This window comes from Hyla sarda, unplaced genomic scaffold (assembly GCF_029499605.1).
Source record: "Hyla sarda isolate aHylSar1 unplaced genomic scaffold, aHylSar1.hap1 scaffold_1378, whole genome shotgun sequence".
NCBI lineage: Eukaryota > Metazoa > Chordata > Amphibia > Anura > Hylidae > Hyla > Hyla sarda.
In genome coordinates, this window is record NW_026608007.1 from 516 (window position 1) to 20477 (window position 19962).

At 46.3% G+C, this 19962-nt stretch overlaps 9 non-coding genes across 9 annotated transcripts; all 9 read right to left on the minus strand.

Moving 5' to 3' along the window:
* Positions 1 to 1084: 1084 nt before the first annotated feature.
* Positions 1085 to 1275, minus strand: LOC130306522 (U2 spliceosomal RNA). Its single transcript, XR_008855860.1, has one exon. It is a non-coding gene; the product is annotated as a U2 spliceosomal RNA (small nuclear RNA).
* Positions 1276 to 3370: 2095 nt separating this feature from the next.
* Positions 3371 to 3561, minus strand: LOC130306533 (U2 spliceosomal RNA). The gene has a single exon (XR_008855871.1). It is a non-coding gene; the product is annotated as a U2 spliceosomal RNA (small nuclear RNA).
* Positions 3562 to 5658: 2097 nt separating this feature from the next.
* Positions 5659 to 5849, minus strand: LOC130306544 (U2 spliceosomal RNA). Its single transcript, XR_008855882.1, has one exon. It is a non-coding gene; the product is annotated as a U2 spliceosomal RNA (small nuclear RNA).
* Positions 5850 to 7936: 2087 nt separating this feature from the next.
* On the minus strand, positions 7937 to 8127 carry LOC130306547 (U2 spliceosomal RNA). Its single transcript, XR_008855885.1, has one exon. It is a non-coding gene; the product is annotated as a U2 spliceosomal RNA (small nuclear RNA).
* A 2101-nt stretch (positions 8128 to 10228) lies between these two features.
* Positions 10229 to 10419, minus strand: LOC130306511 (U2 spliceosomal RNA). Its single transcript, XR_008855850.1, has one exon. It is a non-coding gene; the product is annotated as a U2 spliceosomal RNA (small nuclear RNA).
* A 2099-nt stretch (positions 10420 to 12518) lies between these two features.
* On the minus strand, positions 12519 to 12709 carry LOC130306512 (U2 spliceosomal RNA). Its single transcript, XR_008855851.1, has one exon. It is a non-coding gene; the product is annotated as a U2 spliceosomal RNA (small nuclear RNA).
* Positions 12710 to 14801: 2092 nt separating this feature from the next.
* Positions 14802 to 14992, minus strand: LOC130306513 (U2 spliceosomal RNA). Its single transcript, XR_008855852.1, has one exon. It is a non-coding gene; the product is annotated as a U2 spliceosomal RNA (small nuclear RNA).
* Positions 14993 to 17087: 2095 nt separating this feature from the next.
* On the minus strand, positions 17088 to 17279 carry LOC130306543 (U2 spliceosomal RNA). Its single transcript, XR_008855881.1, has one exon. It is a non-coding gene; the product is annotated as a U2 spliceosomal RNA (small nuclear RNA).
* Positions 17280 to 19391: 2112 nt separating this feature from the next.
* On the minus strand, positions 19392 to 19582 carry LOC130306514 (U2 spliceosomal RNA). Its single transcript, XR_008855853.1, has one exon. It is a non-coding gene; the product is annotated as a U2 spliceosomal RNA (small nuclear RNA).
* Positions 19583 to 19962: the final 380 nt, after the last annotated feature.

Sequence of the window (19962 nt, forward strand, 5' to 3'; positions counted from 1 at the left end):
GCCTCTTTTCTGGGCGTATTATTCTTCTTTTTCTTCTTTTTTTTCGTCTAATGCATACCCCATCAGTGCAGCAATGCTTATTCAATACCGCCAGCAGATGGAGACACTGGGGGATAATTTTCTAAGGATTTATACTGATTTTTCCTGTCTGAATTTGTCGCACAGAAAGTTGCAGGCCAAATATGTGTGACATTTCTGCGACTTTAGCTTCTAGAGCATTTTTACAACATTATACATAGGTGCTGAATACATAAAAAGCGACTGTTCAGCGACAGACAAGTCGCATCGGCTGAAAGTAGGCCAGAATGTCAGTCCATGTTGGAGCAGGTTTAGATACAGTCTAAAGCATAGATCTCAAAGTCTGTGCACAGAATTTAGCAAGGGCCTCGCACCTTCTGATGCATCAGGTAGGTGCACAATAGCATAGCCTAACCCTCTGTACTTTGGTCTATATTGATGCGGGACATAGACAGCCAGCTGATGACCAATCCATTAGTGCAATGGATGGCTGGAAGCATTTGTCTTTGCCTTTGCAATACCACAGAAGCAATGCATGGTCAATGTACAGCAATGACACACCTGTGTGAACAGCCAGGAGACCCCCCCCCCCCCCCCATGTTATGTTACATAGTTACATAGTTAGTACGGTCGAAAAAAGACATATGTCCATCACGTTCAACCAGGGAATTAAGGGGTAGGGGTGTGGCGCGATATTGGGGAAGGGATGAGATTTTATATTTCTTCATAAGCATTAATCTTATTTTGTCAATTAGGAACATTCAGCACCCACCCGCTATCAAGGCAGCTGCCTATCATGTCATGCCCTACCTGCACAGGTGTGCTGGCTACTCAAATGATCCAATTAAGGAGGCCATTTAGTCAGCAGCAGCAGAAGTCCTGTGCCTGGACGCTCCAACAGGGGCCAGACACAAGCAGAAGCAGAAGCAGCAGAAGCAGAAGCAGCAGCAGCACCACCTTTTGTTTTTTGGCTGCAGCAGCAGCAAGGCCCACAGGGCTGGCTAGCTGGCTAGCCAGCAAGCAGGTAGCAATGAAAGTAGGAATCTTTCTTTTTAACCCTGTAAGGGGGTGGTGCACTGTACCCGAAGATACTGCCATATCGGGTCAATGCATAGGGCGACGGAAGCAAGCTTCGAAATCGGCCCCCGTTCTCAAAAATCCATTTAATATATGGTCCCCAGATAGGGGACGTATCAGATATTAAACTGATAAGAACAGATACTACACTTGATCTTAGCCAAAAGGCCGAGAAGCGATAACCGTGAAAGGGGCGGGCCCAACAAGGTCCCCTTCATGGGCACTATCACTGCTTGCTGTCAGGGAGGCTGCCAGACAATTTTCCATGCACACTCTGGGCTGGGGGGCAGTCAACCACCAGTACACACAGCAGAACCTAAACCCATACCATTATTGCTAAGCAGCAAGACAGGGGCCCATTGCACTCCCACGGGGCCTTTTTAAATGCAATCCATAACCCGGATTTGCCAGGAACCCTTCTTACTCCTCCTACTTGCATGTGACACTGGGCTTAGGATCTGCATAGGAAACACACACACAAGCACACACCTACCTTTGTTGCCTGCAGATGCCTCCTTGGCTGTCCCCAAACGGTATCAAACCAACACCCACGGGAAGCTGTAAGCATAGAGGACATGCCTGCACCCCATTGGACTTACCTGTGTGGGTTAAATCCGGGTTATTTGACAACCTATGGCGGTGATGGTTCTGCTCAGGCAGAGCAGTGCTGATGCTCCTCATAAAGCTGTCGCTGCTGTGAAGGTTCTAGGTGACATCACAAATCCCTTTGGTTACATACACAACAAAGCTGGGTTGTTGTTGTTTACACTCTGCAAGGCCTGTGGAAGTGAGTGACATCATAGCACTGTAGTTCTGAGGGTTCAAGATGGATGCAACAATCTCCTGTTGCTTCTATGAAGGCCGTAATAGACGACATCACCAAACAGCTCCATAGTCACATACACAGCAAAGGAGAGATGTTGTTTACACCTAGTGATGTCAGTGGTATTGAGTGACATCACAGCACAGTGCTAAGGCTCCTGGGCCTGGACACAGCAGCGGCTGCAATATCTCAACGGAGAATACGTTTATATCTATGTGTGTGTGTGCGCATATATATATATATATATATATATATATATATATATATATATATATATTTCTCCGCCGAAATCACTTTTAAACCCATTTCCACCTTTTTTTCCCTTCTCTTCCTCTTACTTTTTTTTCACGTTTTTTTACGTTTTTCTCCTTTTCGCCTCTTTTCTGGGCGTATTATTCTTCTTTTTCTTCTTTTTTTTCGTCTAATGCATACCCCATCAGTGCAGCAATGCTTATTCAATACCGCCAGCAGATGGAGACACTGGGGGATAATTTTCTAAGGATTTATACTGATTTTTCCTGTCTGAATTTGTCGCACAGAAAGTTGCAGGCCAAATATGTGTGACATTTCTGCGACTTTAGCTTCTAGAGCATTTTTACAACATTATACATAGGTGCTGAATACATAAAAAGCGACTGTTCAGCGACAGACAAGTCGCATCGGCTGAAAGTAGGCCAGAATGTCAGTCCATGTTGGAGCAGGTTTAGATACAGTCTAAAGCATAGATCTCAAAGTCTGTGCACAGAATTTAGCAAGGGCCTCGCACCTTCTGATGCATCAGGTAGGTGCACAATAGCATAGCCTAACCCTCTGTACTTTGGTCTATATTGATGCGGGACATAGACAGCCAGCTGATGACCAATCCATTAGTGCAATGGATGGCTGGAAGCATTTGTCTTTGCCTTTGCAATACCACAGAAGCAATGCATGGTCAATGTACAGCAATGACACACCTGTGTGAACAGCCAGGAGACCCCCCCCCCCCCCCCATGTTATGTTACATAGTTACATAGTTAGTACGGTCGAAAAAAGACATATGTCCATCACGTTCAACCAGGGAATTAAGGGGTAGGGGTGTGGCGCGATATTGGGGAAGGGATGAGATTTTATATTTCTTCATAAGCATTAATCTTATTTTGTCAATTAGGAACATTCAGCACCCACCCGCTATCAAGGCAGCTGCCTATCATGTCATGCCCTACCTGCACAGGTGTGCTGGCTACTCAAATGATCCAATTAAGGAGGCCATTTAGTCAGCAGCAGCAGAAGTCCTGTGCCTGGACGCTCCAACAGGGGCCAGACACAAGCAGAAGCAGAAGCAGCAGAAGCAGCAGCAGCACCACCTTTTGTTTTTTGGCTGCAGCAGCAGCAAGGCCCACAGGGCTGGCTAGCTGGCTAGCCAGCAAGCAGGTAGCAATGAAAGTAGGAATCTTTCTTTTTAACCCTGTAAGGGGGTGGTGCACTGTACCCGAAGATACTGCCATATCGGGTCAATGCATAGGGCGACGGAAGCAAGCTTCGAAATCGGCCCCCGTTCTCAAAAATCCATTTAATATATGGTCCCCAGATAGGGGACGTATCAGATATTAAACTGATAAGAACAGATACTACACTTGATCTTAGCCAAAAGGCCGAGAAGCGATAACCGTGAAAGGGGCGGGCCCAACAAGGTCCCCTTCATGGGCACTATCACTGCTTGCTGTCAGGGAGGCTGCCAGACAATTTTCCATGCACACTCTGGGCTGGGGGGCAGTCAACCACCAGTACACACAGCAGAACCTAAACCCATACCATTATTGCTAAGCAGCAAGACAGGGGCCCATTGCACTCCCACGGGGCCTTTTTAAATGCAATCCATAACCCGGATTTGCCAGGAACCCTTCTTACTCCTCCTACTTGCATGTGACACTGGGCTTAGGATCTGCATAGGAAACACACACACAAGCACACACCTACCTTTGTTGCCTGCAGATGCCTCCTTGGCTGTCCCCAAACGGTATCAAACCAACACCCACGGGAAGCTGTAAGCATAGAGGACATGCCTGCACCCCATTGGACTTACCTGTGTGGGTTAAATCCGGGTTATTTGACAACCTATGGCGGTGATGGTTCTGCTCAGGCAGAGCAGTGCTGATGCTCCTCATAAAGCTGTCGCTGCTGTGAAGGTTCTAGGTGACATCACAAATCCCTTTGGTTACATACACAACAAAGCTGGGTTGTTGTTGTTTACACTCTGCAAGGCCTGTGGAAGTGAGTGACATCATAGCACTGTAGTTCTGAGGGTTCAAGATGGATGCAACAATCTCCTGTTGCTTCTATGAAGGCCGTAATAGACGACATCACCAAACAGCTCCATAGTCACATACACAGCAAAGGAGAGATGTTGTTTACACCTAGTGATGTCAGTGGTATTGAGTGACATCACAGCACAGTGCTAAGGCTCCTGGGCCTGGACACAGCAGCGGCTGCAATATCTCAACGGAGAATACGTTTATATCTATGTGTGTGTGTGCGCATATATATATATATATATATATATATATATATATATATATATATATATTTCTCCGCCGAAATCACTTTTAAACCCATTTCCACCTTTTTTTCCCTTCTCTTCCTCTTACTTTTTTTTCACGTTTTTTTACGTTTTTCTCCTTTTCGCCTCTTTTCTGGGCGTATTATTCTTCTTTTTCTTCTTTTTTTTCGTCTAATGCATACCCCATCAGTGCAGCAATGCTTATTCAATACCGCCAGCAGATGGAGACACTGGGGGATAATTTTCTAAGGATTTATACTGATTTTTCCTGTCTGAATTTGTCGCACAGAAAGTTGCAGGCCAAATATGTGTGACATTTCTGCGACTTTAGCTTCTAGAGCATTTTTACAACATTATACATAGGTGCTGAATACATAAAAAGCGACTGTTCAGCGACAGACAAGTCGCATCGGCTGAAAGTAGGCCAGAATGTCAGTCCATGTTGGAGCAGGTTTAGATACAGTCTAAAGCATAGATCTCAAAGTCTGTGCACAGAATTTAGCAAGGGCCTCGCACCTTCTGATGCATCAGGTAGGTGCACAATAGCATAGCCTAACCCTCTGTACTTTGGTCTATATTGATGCGGGACATAGACAGCCAGCTGATGACCAATCCATTAGTGCAATGGATGGCTGGAAGCATTTGTCTTTGCCTTTGCAATACCACAGAAGCAATGCATGGTCAATGTACAGCAATGACACACCTGTGTGAACAGCCAGGAGACCCCCCCCCCCCCCCCCCATGTTATGTTACATAGTTACATAGTTAGTACGGTCGAAAAAAGACATATGTCCATCACGTTCAACCAGGGAATTAAGGGGTAGGGGTGTGGCGCGATATTGGGGAAGGGATGAGATTTTATATTTCTTCATAAGCATTAATCTTATTTTGTCAATTAGGAACATTCAGCACCCACCCGCTATCAAGGCAGCTGCCTATCATGTCATGCCCTACCTGCACAGGTGTGCTGGCTACTCAAATGATCCAATTAAGGAGGCCATTTAGTCAGCAGCAGCAGAAGTCCTGTGCCTGGACGCTCCAACAGGGGCCAGACACAAGCAGAAGCAGAAGCAGCAGAAGCAGCAGCAGCACCACCTTTTGTTTTTTGGCTGCAGCAGCAGCAAGGCCCACAGGGCTGGCTAGCTGGCTAGCCAGCAAGCAGGTAGCAATGAAAGTAGGAATCTTTCTTTTTAACCCTGTAAGGGGGTGGTGCACTGTACCCGAAGATACTGCCATATCGGGTCAATGCATAGGGCGACGGAAGCAAGCTTCGAAATCGGCCCCCGTTCTCAAAAATCCATTTAATATATGGTCCCCAGATAGGGGACGTATCAGATATTAAACTGATAAGAACAGATACTACACTTGATCTTAGCCAAAAGGCCGAGAAGCGATAACCGTGAAAGGGGCGGGCCCAACAAGGTCCCCTTCATGGGCACTATCACTGCTTGCTGTCAGGGAGGCTGCCAGACAATTTTCCATGCACACTCTGGGCTGGGGGGCAGTCAACCACCAGTACACACAGCAGAACCTAAACCCATACCATTATTGCTAAGCAGCAAGACAGGGGCCCATTGCACTCCCACGGGGCCTTTTTAAATGCAATCCATAACCCGGATTTGCCAGGAACCCTTCTTACTCCTCCTACTTGCATGTGACACTGGGCTTAGGATCTGCATAGGAAACACACACACAAGCACACACCTACCTTTGTTGCCTGCAGATGCCTCCTTGGCTGTCCCCAAACGGTATCAAACCAACACCCACGGGAAGCTGTAAGCATAGAGGACATGCCTGCACCCCATTGGACTTACCTGTGTGGGTTAAATCCGGGTTATTTGACAACCTATGGCGGTGATGGTTCTGCTCAGGCAGAGCAGTGCTGATGCTCCTCATAAAGCTGTCGCTGCTGTGAAGGTTCTAGGTGACATCACAAATCCCTTTGGTTACATACACAACAAAGCTGGGTTGTTGTTGTTTACACTCTGCAAGGCCTGTGGAAGTGAGTGACATCATAGCACTGTAGTTCTGAGGGTTCAAGATGGATGCAACAATCTCCTGTTGCTTCTATGAAGGCCGTAATAGACGACATCACCAAACAGCTCCATAGTCACATACACAGCAAAGGAGAGATGTTGTTTACACCTAGTGATGTCAGTGGTATTGAGTGACATCACAGCACAGTGCTAAGGCTCCTGGGCCTGGACACAGCAGCGGCTGCAATATCTCAACGGAGAATACGTTTATATCTATGTGTGTGTGTGCGCATATATATATATATATATATATATATATATATATATATTTCTCCGCCGAAATCACTTTTAAACCCATTTCCACCTTTTTTTCCCTTCTCTTCCTCTTACTTTTTTTTCACGTTTTTTTACGTTTTTCTCCTTTTCGCCTCTTTTCTGGGCGTATTATTCTTCTTTTTCTTCTTTTTTTTCGTCTAATGCATACCCCATCAGTGCAGCAATGCTTATTCAATACCGCCAGCAGATGGAGACACTGGGGGATAATTTTCTAAGGATTTATACTGATTTTTCCTGTCTGAATTTGTCGCACAGAAAGTTGCAGGCCAAATATGTGTGACATTTCTGCGACTTTAGCTTCTAGAGCATTTTTACAACATTATACATAGGTGCTGAATACATAAAAAGCGACTGTTCAGCGACAGACAAGTCGCATCGGCTGAAAGTAGGCCAGAATGTCAGTCCATGTTGGAGCAGGTTTAGATACAGTCTAAAGCATAGATCTCAAAGTCTGTGCACAGAATTTAGCAAGGGCCTCGCACCTTCTGATGCATCAGGTAGGTGCACAATAGCATAGCCTAACCCTCTGTACTTTGGTCTATATTGATGCGGGACATAGACAGCCAGCTGATGACCAATCCATTAGTGCAATGGATGGCTGGAAGCATTTGTCTTTGCCTTTGCAATACCACAGAAGCAATGCATGGTCAATGTACGGCAATGACACACCTGTGTGAACAGCCAGGAGACCCCCCCCCCCCCCCCCCATGTTATGTTACATAGTTACATAGTTAGTACGGTCGAAAAAAGACATATGTCCATCACGTTCAACCAGGGAATTAAGGGGTAGGGGTGTGGCGCGATATTGGGGAAGGGATGAGATTTTATATTTCTTCATAAGCATTAATCTTATTTTGTCAATTAGGAACATTCAGCACCCACCCGCTATCAAGGCAGCTGCCTATCATGTCATGCCCTACCTGCACAGGTGTGCTGGCTACTCAAATGATCCAATTAAGGAGGCCATTTAGTCAGCAGCAGCAGAAGTCCTGTGCCTGGACGCTCCAACAGGGGCCAGACACAAGCAGAAGCAGAAGCAGCAGAAGCAGCAGCAGCACCACCTTTTGTTTTTTGGCTGCAGCAGCAGCAAGGCCCACAGGGCTGGCTAGCTGGCTAGCCAGCAAGCAGGTAGCAATGAAAGTAGGAATCTTTCTTTTTAACCCTGTAAGGGGGTGGTGCACTGTACCCGAAGATACTGCCATATCGGGTCAATGCATAGGGCGACGGAAGCAAGCTTCGAAATCGGCCCCCGTTCTCAAAAATCCATTTAATATATGGTCCCCAGATAGGGGACGTATCAGATATTAAACTGATAAGAACAGATACTACACTTGATCTTAGCCAAAAGGCCGAGAAGCGATAACCGTGAAAGGGGCGGGCCCAACAAGGTCCCCTTCATGGGCACTATCACTGCTTGCTGTCAGGGAGGCTGCCAGACAATTTTCCATGCACACTCTGGGCTGGGGGGCAGTCAACCACCAGTACACACAGCAGAACCTAAACCCATACCATTATTGCTAAGCAGCAAGACAGGGGCCCATTGCACTCCCACGGGGCCTTTTTAAATGCAATCCATAACCCGGATTTGCCAGGAACCCTTCTTACTCCTCCTACTTGCATGTGACACTGGGCTTAGGATCTGCATAGGAAACACACACACAAGCACACACCTACCTTTGTTGCCTGCAGATGCCTCCTTGGCTGTCCCCAAACGGTATCAAACCAACACCCACGGGAAGCTGTAAGCATAGAGGACATGCCTGCACCCCATTGGACTTACCTGTGTGGGTTAAATCCGGGTTATTTGACAACCTATGGCGGTGATGGGTCTGCTCAGGCAGAGCAGTGCTGATGCTCCTCATAAAGCTGTCGCTGCTGTGAAGGTTCTAGGTGACATCACAAATCCCTTTGGTTACATACACAACAAAGCTGGGTTGTTGTTGTTTACACTCTGCAAGGCCTGTGGAAGTGAGTGACATCATAGCACTGTAGTTCTGAGGGTTCAAGATGGATGCAACAATCTCCTGTTGCTTCTATGAAGGCCGTAATAGACGACATCACCAAACAGCTCCATAGTCACATACACAGCAAAGGAGAGATGTTGTTTACACCTAGTGATGTCAGTGGTATTGAGTGACATCACAGCACAGTGCTAAGGCTCCTGGGCCTGGACACAGCAGCGGCTGCAATATCTCAACGGAGAATACGTTTATATCTATGTGTGTGTGTGCGCATATATATATATATATATATATATATATATATATATATATATATATATTTCTCCGCCGAAATCACTTTTAAACCCATTTCCACCTTTTTTTCCCTTCTCTTCCTCTTACTTTTTTTTCACGTTTTTTTACGTTTTTCTCCTTTTCACCTCTTTTCTGGGCGTATTATTCTTCTTTTTCTTCTTTTTTTTCGTCTAATGCATACCCCATCAGTGCAGCAATGCTTATTCAATACCGCCAGCAGATGGAGACACTGGGGGATAATTTTCTAAGGATTTATACTGATTTTTCCTGTCTGAATTTGTCGCACAGAAAGTTGCAGGCCAAATATGTGTGACATTTCTGCGACTTTAGCTTCTAGAGCATTTTTACAACATTATACATAGGTGCTGAATACATAAAAAGCGACTGTTCAGCGACAGACAAGTCGCATCGGCTGAAAGTAGGCCAGAATGTCAGTCCATGTTGGAGCAGGTTTAGATACAGTCTAAAGCATAGATCTCAAAGTCTGTGCACAGAATTTAGCAAGGGCCTCGCACCTTCTGATGCATCAGGTAGGTGCACAATAGCATAGCCTAACCCTCTGTACTTTGGTCTATATTGATGCGGGACATAGACAGCCAGCTGATGACCAATCCATTAGTGCAATGGATGGCTGGAAGCATTTGTCTTTGCCTTTGCAATACCACAGAAGCAATGCATGGTCAATGTACAGCAATGACACACCTGTGTGAACAGCCAGGAGACCCCCCCCCCCCCCCCCCCCCCATGTTATGTTACATAGTTACATAGTTAGTACGGTCGAAAAAAGACATATGTCCATCACGTTCAACCAGGGAATTAAGGGGTAGGGGTGTGGCGCGATATTGGGGAAGGGATGAGATTTTATATTTCTTCATAAGCATTAATCTTATTTTGTCAATTAGGAACATTCAGCACCCACCCGCTATCAAGGCAGCTGCCTATCATGTCATGCCCTACCTGCACAGGTGTGCTGGCTACTCAAATGATCCAATTAAGGAGGCCATTTAGTCAGCAGCAGCAGAAGTCCTGTGCCTGGACGCTCCAACAGGGGCCAGACACAAGCAGAAGCAGAAGCAGCAGAAGCAGCAGCAGCACCACCTTTTGTTTTTTGGCTGCAGCAGCAGCAAGGCCCACAGGGCTGGCTAGCTGGCTAGCCAGAAAGCAGGTAGCAATGAAAGTAGGAATCTTTCTTTTTAACCCTGTAAGGGGGTGGTGCACTGTACCCGAAGATACTGCCATATCGGGTCAATGCATAGGGCGACGGAAGCAAGCTTCGAAATCGGCCCCCGTTCTCAAAAATCCATTTAATATATGGTCCCCAGATAGGGGACGTATCAGATATTAAACTGATAAGAACAGATACTACACTTGATCTTAGCCAAAAGGCCGAGAAGCGATAACCGTGAAAGGGGCGGGCCCAACAAGGTCCCCTTCATGGGCACTATCACTGCTTGCTGTCAGGGAGGCTGCCAGACAATTTTCCATGCACACTCTGGGCTGGGGGGCAGTCAACCACCAGTACACACAGCAGAACCTAAACCCATACCATTATTGCTAAGCAGCAAGACAGGGGCCCATTGCACTCCCACGGGGCCTTTTTAAATGCAATCCATAACCCGGATTTGCCAGGAACCCTTCTTACTCCTCCTACTTGCATGTGACACTGGGCTTAGGATCTGCATAGGAAACACACACACAAGCACACACCTACCTTTGTTGCCTGCAGATGCCTCCTTGGCTGTCCCCAAACGGTATCAAACCAACACCCACGGGAAGCTGTAAGCATAGAGGACATGCCTGCACCCCATTGGACTTACCTGTGTGGGTTAAATCCGGGTTATTTGACAACCTATGGCGGTGATGGTTCTGCTCAGGCAGAGCAGTGCTGATGCTCCTCATAAAGCTGTCGCTGCTGTGAAGGTTCTAGGTGACATCACAAATCCCTTTGGTTACATACACAACAAAGCTGGGTTGTTGTTGTTTACACTCTGCAAGGCCTGTGGAAGTGAGTGACATCATAGCACTGTAGTTCTGAGGGTTCAAGATGGATGCAACAATCTCCTGTTGCTTCTATGAAGGCCGTAATAGACGACATCACCAAACAGCTCCATAGTCACATACACAGCAAAGGAGAGATGTTGTTTACACCTAGTGATGTCAGTGGTATTGAGTGACATCACAGCACAGTGCTAAGGCTCCTGGGCCTGGACACAGCAGCGGCTGCAATATCTCAACGGAGAATACGTTTATATCTATGTGTGTGTGTGCGCATATATATATATATATATATATATATATATATATATATATATATATATATTTCTCCGCCGAAATCACTTTTAAACCCATTTCCACCTTTTTTTCCCTTCTCTTCCTCTTACTTTTTTTTCACGTTTTTTTACGTTTTTCTCCTTTTCACCTCTTTTCTGGGCGTATTATTCTTCTTTTTCTTCTTTTTTTTCGTCTAATGCATACCCCATCAGTGCAGCAATGCTTATTCAATACCGCCAGCAGATGGAGACACTGGGGGATAATTTTCTAAGGATTTATACTGATTTTTCCTGTCTGAATTTGTCGCACAGAAAGTTGCAGGCCAAATATGTGTGACATTTCTGCGACTTTAGCTTCTAGAGCATTTTTACAACATTATACATAGGTGCTGAATACATAAAAAGCGACTGTTCAGCGACAGACAAGTCGCATCGGCTGAAAGTAGGCCAGAATGTCAGTCCATGTTGGAGCAGGTTTAGATACAGTCTAAAGCATAGATCTCAAAGTCTGTGCACAGAATTTAGCAAGGGCCTCGCACCTTCTGATGCATCAGGTAGGTGCACAATAGCATAGCCTAACCCTCTGTACTTTGGTCTATATTGATGCGGGACATAGACAGCCAGCTGATGACCAATCCATTAGTGCAATGGATGGCTGGAAGCATTTGTCTTTGCCTTTGCAATACCACAGAAGCAATGCATGGTCAATGTACAGCAATGACACACCTGTGTGAACAGCCAGGAGACCCCCCCCCCCCCCCCCCATGTTATGTTACATAGTTACATAGTTAGTACGGTCGAAAAAAGACATATGTCCATCACGTTCAACCAGGGAATTAAGGGGTAGGGGTGTGGCGCGATATTGGGGAAGGGATGAGATTTTATATTTCTTCATAAGCATTAATCTTATTTTGTCAATTAGGAACATTCAGCACCCACCCGCTATCAAGGCAGCTGCCTATCATGTCATGCCCTACCTGCACAGGTGTGCTGGCTACTCAAATGATCCAATTAAGGAGGCCATTTAGTCAGCAGCAGCAGAAGTCCTGTGCCTGGACGCTCCAACAGGGGCCAGACACAAGCAGAAGCAGAAGCAGCAGAAGCAGCAGCAGCACCACCTTTTGTTTTTTGGCTGCAGCAGCAGCAAGGCCCACAGGGCTGGCTAGCTGGCTAGCCAGCAAGCAGGTAGCAATGAAAGTAGGAATCTTTCTTTTTAACCCTGTAAGGGGGTGGTGCACTGTACCCGAAGATACTGCCATATCGGGTCAATGCATAGGGCGACGGAAGCAAGCTTCGAAATCGGCCCCCGTTCTCAAAAATCCATTTAATATATGGTCCCCAGATAGGGGACGTATCAGATATTAAACTGATAAGAACAGATACTACACTTGATCTTAGCCAAAAGGCCGAGAAGCGATAACCGTGAAAGGGGCGGGCCCAACAAGGTCCCCTTCATGGGCACTATCACTGCTTGCTGTCAGGGAGGCTGCCAGACAATTTTCCATGCACACTCTGGGCTGGGGGGCAGTCAACCACCAGTACACACAGCAGAACCTAAACCCATACCATTATTGCTAAGCAGCAAGACAGGGGCCCATTGCACTCCCACGGGGCCTTTTTAAATGCAATCCATAACCCGGATTTGCCAGGAACCCTTCTTACTCCTCCTACTTGCATGTGACACTGGGCTTAGGATCTGCATAGGAAACACACACACAAGCACACACCTACCTTTGTTGCCTGCAGATGCCTCCTTGGCTGTCCCCAAACGGTATCAAACCAACACCCACGGGAAGCTGTAAGCATAGAGGACATGCCTGCACCCCATTGGACTTACCTGTGTGGGTTAAATCCGGGTTATTTGACAACCTATGGCGGTGATGGTTCTGCTCAGGCAGAGCAGTGCTGATGCTCCTCATAAAGCTGTCGCTGCTGTGAAGGTTCTAGGTGACATCACAAATCCCTTTGGTTACATACACAACAAAGCTGGGTTGTTGTTGTTTACACTCTGCAAGGCCTGTGGAAGTGAGTGACATCATAGCACTGTAGTTCTGAGGGTTCAAGATGGATGCAACAATCTCCTGTTGCTTCTATGAAGGCCGTAATAGACGACATCACCAAACAGCTCCATAGTCACATACACAGCAAAGGAGAGATGTTGTTTACACCTAGTGATGTCAGTGGTATTGAGTGACATCACAGCACAGTGCTAAGGCTCCTGGGCCTGGACACAGCAGCGGCTGCAATATCTCAACGGAGAATACGTTTATATCTATGTGTGTGTGTGCGCATATATATATATATATATATATATATATATATATATATATATATTTCTCCGCCGAAATCACTTTTAAACCCATTTCCACCTTTTTTTCCCTTCTCTTCCTCTTACTTTTTTTTCACGTTTTTTTACGTTTTTCTCCTTTTCGCCTCTTTTCTGGGCGTATTATTCTTCTTTTTCTTCTTTTTTTTCGTCTAATGCATACCCCATCAGTGCAGCAATGCTTATTCAATACCGCCAGCAGATGGAGACACTGGGGGATAATTTTCTAAGGATTTATACTGATTTTTCCTGTCTGAATTTGTCGCACAGAAAGTTGCAGGCCAAATATGTGTGACATTTCTGCGACTTTAGCTTCTAGAGCATTTTTACAACATTATACATAGGAGCTGAATACATAAAAAGCGACTGTTCAGCGACAGACAAGTCGCATCGGCTGAAAGTAGGCCAGAATGTCAGTCCATGTTGGAGCAGGTTTAGATACAGTCTAAAGCATAGATCTCAAAGTCTGTGCACAGAATTTAGCAAGGGCCTCGCACCTTCTGATGCATCAGGTAGGTGCACAATAGCATAGCCTAACCCTCTGTACTTTGGTCTATATTGATGCGGGACATAGACAGCCAGCTGATGACCAATCCATTAGTGCAATGGATGGCTGGAAGCATTTGTCTTTGCCTTTGCAATACCACAGAAGCAATGCATGGTCAATGTACAGCAATGACACACCTGTGTGAACAGCCAGGAGACCCCCCCCCCCCCCCCCATGTTATGTTACATAGTTACATAGTTAGTACGGTCGAAAAAAGACATATGTCCATCACGTTCAACCAGGGAATTAAGGGGTAGGGGTGTGGCGCGATATTGGGGAAGGGATGAGATTTTATATTTCTTCATAAGCATTAATCTTATTTTGTCAATTAGGAACATTCAGCACCCACCCGCTATCAAGGCAGCTGCCTATCATGTCATGCCCTACCTGCACAGGTGTGCTGGCTACTCAAATGATCCAATTAAGGAGGCCATTTAGTCAGCAGCAGCAGAAGTCCTGTGCCTGGACGCTCCAACAGGGGCCAGACACAAGCAGAAGCAGAAGCAGCAGAAGCAGCAGCAGCACCACCTTTTGTTTTTTGGCTGCAGCAGCAGCAAGGCCCACAGGGCTGGCTAGCTGGCTAGCCAGCAAGCAGGTAGCAATGAAAGTAGGAATCTTTCTTTTTAACCCTGTAAGGGGGTGGTGCACTGTACCCGAAGATACTGCCATATCGGGTCAATGCATAGGGCGACGGAAGCAAGCTTCGAAATCGGCCCCCGTTCTCAAAAATCCATTTAATATATGGTCCCCAGATAGGGGACGTATCAGATATTAAACTGATAAGAACAGATACTACACTTGATCTTAGCCAAAAGGCCGAGAAGCGATAACCGTGAAAGGGGCGGGCCCAACAAGGTCCCCTTCATGGGCACTATCACTGCTTGCTGTCAGGGAGGCTGCCAGACAATTTTCCATGCACACTCTGGGCTGGGGGGCAGTCAACCACCAGTACACACAGCAGAACCTAAACCCATACCATTATTGCTAAGCAGCAAGACAGGGGCCCATTGCACTCCCACGGGGCCTTTTTAAATGCAATCCATAACCCGGATTTGCCAGGAACCCTTCTTACTCCTCCTACTTGCATGTGACACTGGGCTTAGGATCTGCATAGGAAACACACACACAAGCACACACCTACCTTTGTTGCCTGCAGATGCCTCCTTGGCTGTCCCCAAACGGTATCAAACCAACACCCACGGGAAGCTGTAAGCATAGAGGACATGCCTGCACCCCATTGGACTTACCTGTGTGGGTTAAATCCGGGTTATTTGACAACCTATGGCGGTGATGGTTCTGCTCAGGCAGAGCAGTGCTGATGCTCCTCATAAAGCTGTCGCTGCTGTGAAGGTTCTAGGTGACATCACAAATCCCTTTGGTTACATACACAACAAAGCTGGGTTGTTGTTGTTTACACTCTGCAAGGCCTGTGGAAGTGAGTGACATCATAGCACTGTAGTTCTGAGGGTTCAAGATGGATGCAACAATCTCCTGTTGCTTCTATGAAGGCCGTAATAGACGACATCACCAAACAGCTCCATAGTCACATACACAGCAAAGGAGAGATGTTGTTTACACCTAGTGATGTCAGTGGTATTGAGTGACATCACAGCACAGTGCTAAGGCTCCTGGGCCTGGACACAGCAGCGGCTGCAATATCTCAACGGAGAATACGTTTATATCTATGTGTGTGTGTGCGCATATATATATATATATATATATATATATATATATATATATATTTCTCCGCCGAAATCACTTTTAAACCCATTTCCACCTTTTTTTCCCTTCTCTTCCTCTTACTTTTTTTTCACGTTTTTTTTACGTTTTTCTCCTTTTCGCCTCTTTTCTGGGCGTATTATTCTTCTTTTTCTTCTTTTTTTTCGTCTAATGCATACCCCATCAGTGCAGCAATGCTTATTCAATACCGCCAGCAGATGGAGACACTGGGGGATAATTTTCTAAGGATTTATACTGATTTTTCCTGTCTGAATTTGTCGCACAGAAAGTTGCAGGCCAAATATGTGTGACATTTCTGCGACTTTAGCTTCTAGAGCATTTTTACAACATTATACATAGGTGCTGAATACATAAAAAGCGACTGTTCAGCGACAGACAAGTCGCATCGGCTGAAAGTAGGCCAGAATGTCAGTCCATGTTGGAGCAGGTTTAGATACAGTCTAAAGCATAGATCTCAAAGTCTGTGCACAGAATTTAGCAAGGGCCTCGCACCTTCTGATGCATCAGGTAGGTGCACAATAGCATAGCCTAACCCTCTGTACTTTGGTCTATATTGATGCGGGACATAGACAGCCAGCTGATGACCAATCCATTAGTGCAATGGATGGCTGGAAGCATTTGTCTTTGCCTTTGCAATCCTTTGCAATACCACAGAAGCAATGCAATGGTCAATGTACAGCAATGACACACCTGTGTGAACAGCCAGGAGACCCCCCCCATGTTATGTTACATAGTTACATAGTTAGTACGGTCGAAAAAAAGACATATGTCCATCACGTTCAACAGGGAATTAAGGGGTAGGGGTGTGGCGCGATATTGGGGAAGGGATGAGATTTTATATTTCTTCATAAGCATTAATCTTATTTTGTCAATTAGGAACATTCCAGCACCCACCCGCTATCAAGGCAGCTGCCTATCATGTCATGCCCTACCTGCACAGGTGTGCTGGCTACTCAAATGATCCAATAAGGAGGCCATTTAGTCAGCAGCAGCAGAAGTCCTGTGCCTGGACGCCTCCAACAGGGGCCAGACACAAGCAGAAGCAGAAGCAGCAGAAGCAGCAGCAGCACCACCTTTTGTTTTTTTGGCTGCAGCAGCAGCAAGGCCCACAGGCTGGCTAGCTGGCTAGCCAGCAAGCAGGTAGCAATGAAAGTAGGAATCTTTCTTTTTAACCCTGTAAGGGGGTTGGTGCACTGTACCCGAAGATACTGCCATATCGGGTCAATGCATAGGGCGACGGAAGCAAGCTTCGAAATCGGCCCCCGTTCTCAAAAATCCATTTAATATATGGTCCCCAGATAGGGGACATATCAGATATTAAACTGATAAGAACAGATACTACACTTGATCCTTAGCCAAAAGGCCGAGAAGCGATAACCGTGAAAGGGGCGGGCCCAACAAGGTCCCCTTCATGGGCACTATCACTGCTTGCTGTCAGGGAGGCTGCCAGACAATTTTCCATGCACACTCTGGGCTGGGGGGCAGTCAACCACCAGTACACACAGCAGAACCTAAACCCATACCATTATTGCTAAGCAGCAAGACAGGGGCCCATTGCACTCCCACGGGGCCCTTTTTAAATGCAATCCATAACCCGGATTTGCCAGGAACCCCTTCTTACTCCTCCTACTTGCATGTGACACTGGGCTTAGGATCTGCATAGGAAACACACACACAAGCACACACCTACCTTTGTTGCCTGCAGATGCCTCCTTGGCTGTCCCCAAACGGTATCAAACCAACACCCACGGGAAGCTGTAAGCATAGAGGACATGCCTGCACCCCATTGGGACTTACCTGTGTGGGTTAAATCCGGGTTATTTGACAACCTATGGCGGTGATGGTTCTGCTTCAGGCAGAGCAGTGCTGATGCTCCTCATAAAGCTGTCGCTGCTGTTGAAGGGTTCTAGGTGACATCACAAATCCCTTTGGTTACATACACAACAAAGCTGGTTGTTGTTGTTTACACTCTGCAAGGCCTGTGGAAGTGAGTGACATCATAGCACTGTAGTTCTGAGGGTTCAAGATGGATGCAACAATCTCCTGTTGCTTCTATGAAGGCCGTAATAGACGACATCACCAAACAGCTCCATAGTCACATACACAGCAAAGGAGAGATGTTGTTTACACCTAGTGATGTCAGTGGTATTGAGTGACATCACAGCACAGTGCTAAGGCTCCTGGGCCTGGACACAGCAGCGGCTGCAATATCTCAACGGAGAATACGTTTATATCTATGTGTGGTGAGTGCGCATATATATATATATATATATATATATATATATATATATATATATATATAATTATATATATTTCTCCGCCGAAATCACTTTTAAACCCATTTCCACCTTTTTTTTTCCCTTCTCTTCCTCTTACTTTTTTTTTCACGTTTTTTTACGTTTTTCTCCTTTTCGCCTCTTTTCTGGGCGTATTATTCTTCTTTTTTCTTCTTTTTTTTCGGTCTAATGCATACCCCATCAGTGCAGCAATGCTTATTCAATACCGCCAGCAGATGGAGACACTGGGGGATAATTTTCTAAGGATTTATACTGATTTTTCCTGTCTGAATTTGGTCGCACAGAAAGTTGCAGGCAAAATATGTGTGACATTTCTGCGACTTTAGCTTCTAGAGCATTTTTACAACATTATACATAGGTGCTGAATACATAAAAAGCGACTGTTCAGCGACAGACAAGTCGCATCGGCTGAAAGTAGGCCAGAATGTCAGTCCATGTTGGAGCAGGTTTAGATACAGTCTAAAGCATAGATCTCAAAGTCTGTGCACAGAATTTAGCAAGGGCCTCGCACCTTCTGATGCATCAGGTAGGTGCACAATAGCATAGCCTAACCCTCTGTACTTTGGTCTATATTGATGCGGGACATAGACAGCCAGCTGATGACCAATCCATTAGTGCAATGGATGGCTGGAAGCATTTGTCTTTGCCTTTGCAATACCACAGAAGCAATGCATGGTCAATGTACAGCAATGACACACCTGTGTGAACAGCCAGGAGACCCCCCCCCATGTTATGTTACATAGTTACATAGTTAGTACGGTCGAAAAAAGACATATGTCCATCACGTTCAACCAGGGAATTAAGGGGTAGGGGTGTGGCGCGATATTGGGGAAGGGATGAGATTTTATATTTCTTCATAAGCATTAATCTTATTTTGTCAATTAGGAACATTCAGCACCCACCCGCTATCAAGGCAGCTGCCTATCATGTCATGCCCTACCTGCACAGGTGTGCTGGCTACTTAAATGATCCAATTAAGGAGGCCATTTAGTCAGCAGCAGCAGAAGTCCTGTGCCTGGACGCTCCAACAGGGGCCAGACACAAGCAGAAGCAGAAGCAGCAGAAGCAGCAGCAGCACCACCTTTTGTTTTTTGGCTGCAGCAGCAGCAAGGCCCACAGGGCTGGCTAGCTGGCTAGCCAGCAAGCAGGTAGCAATGAAAGTAGGAATCTTTCTTTTTAACCCTGTAAGGGGGTGGTGCACTGTACCCGAAGATACTGCCATATCGGGTCAATGCATAGGGCGACGGAAGCAAGCTTCGAAATCGGCCCCCGTTCTCAAAAATCCATTTAATATATGGTCCCCAGATAGGGGACGTATCAGATATTAAACTGATAAGAACAGATACTACACTTGATCTTAGCCAAAAGGCCGAGAAGCGATAACCGTGAAAGGGGCGGGCCCAACAAGGTCCCCTTCATGGGCACTATCACTGCTTGCTGTCAGGGAGGCTGCCAGACAATTTTCCATGCACACTCTGGGCTGGGGGGCAGTCAACCACCAGTACACACAGCAGAACCTAAACCCATACCATTATTGCTAAGCAGCAAGACAGGGGCCCATTGCACTCCCACGGGGCCTTTTTAAATGCAATCCATAACCCGGATTTGCCAGGAACCCTTCTTACTCCTCCTACTTGCATGTGACACTGGGCTTAGGATCTGCATAGGAAACACACACACAAGCACACACCTACCTTTGTTGCCTGCAGATGCCTCCTTGGCTGTCCCCAAACGGTATCAAACCAACACCCACGGGAAGCT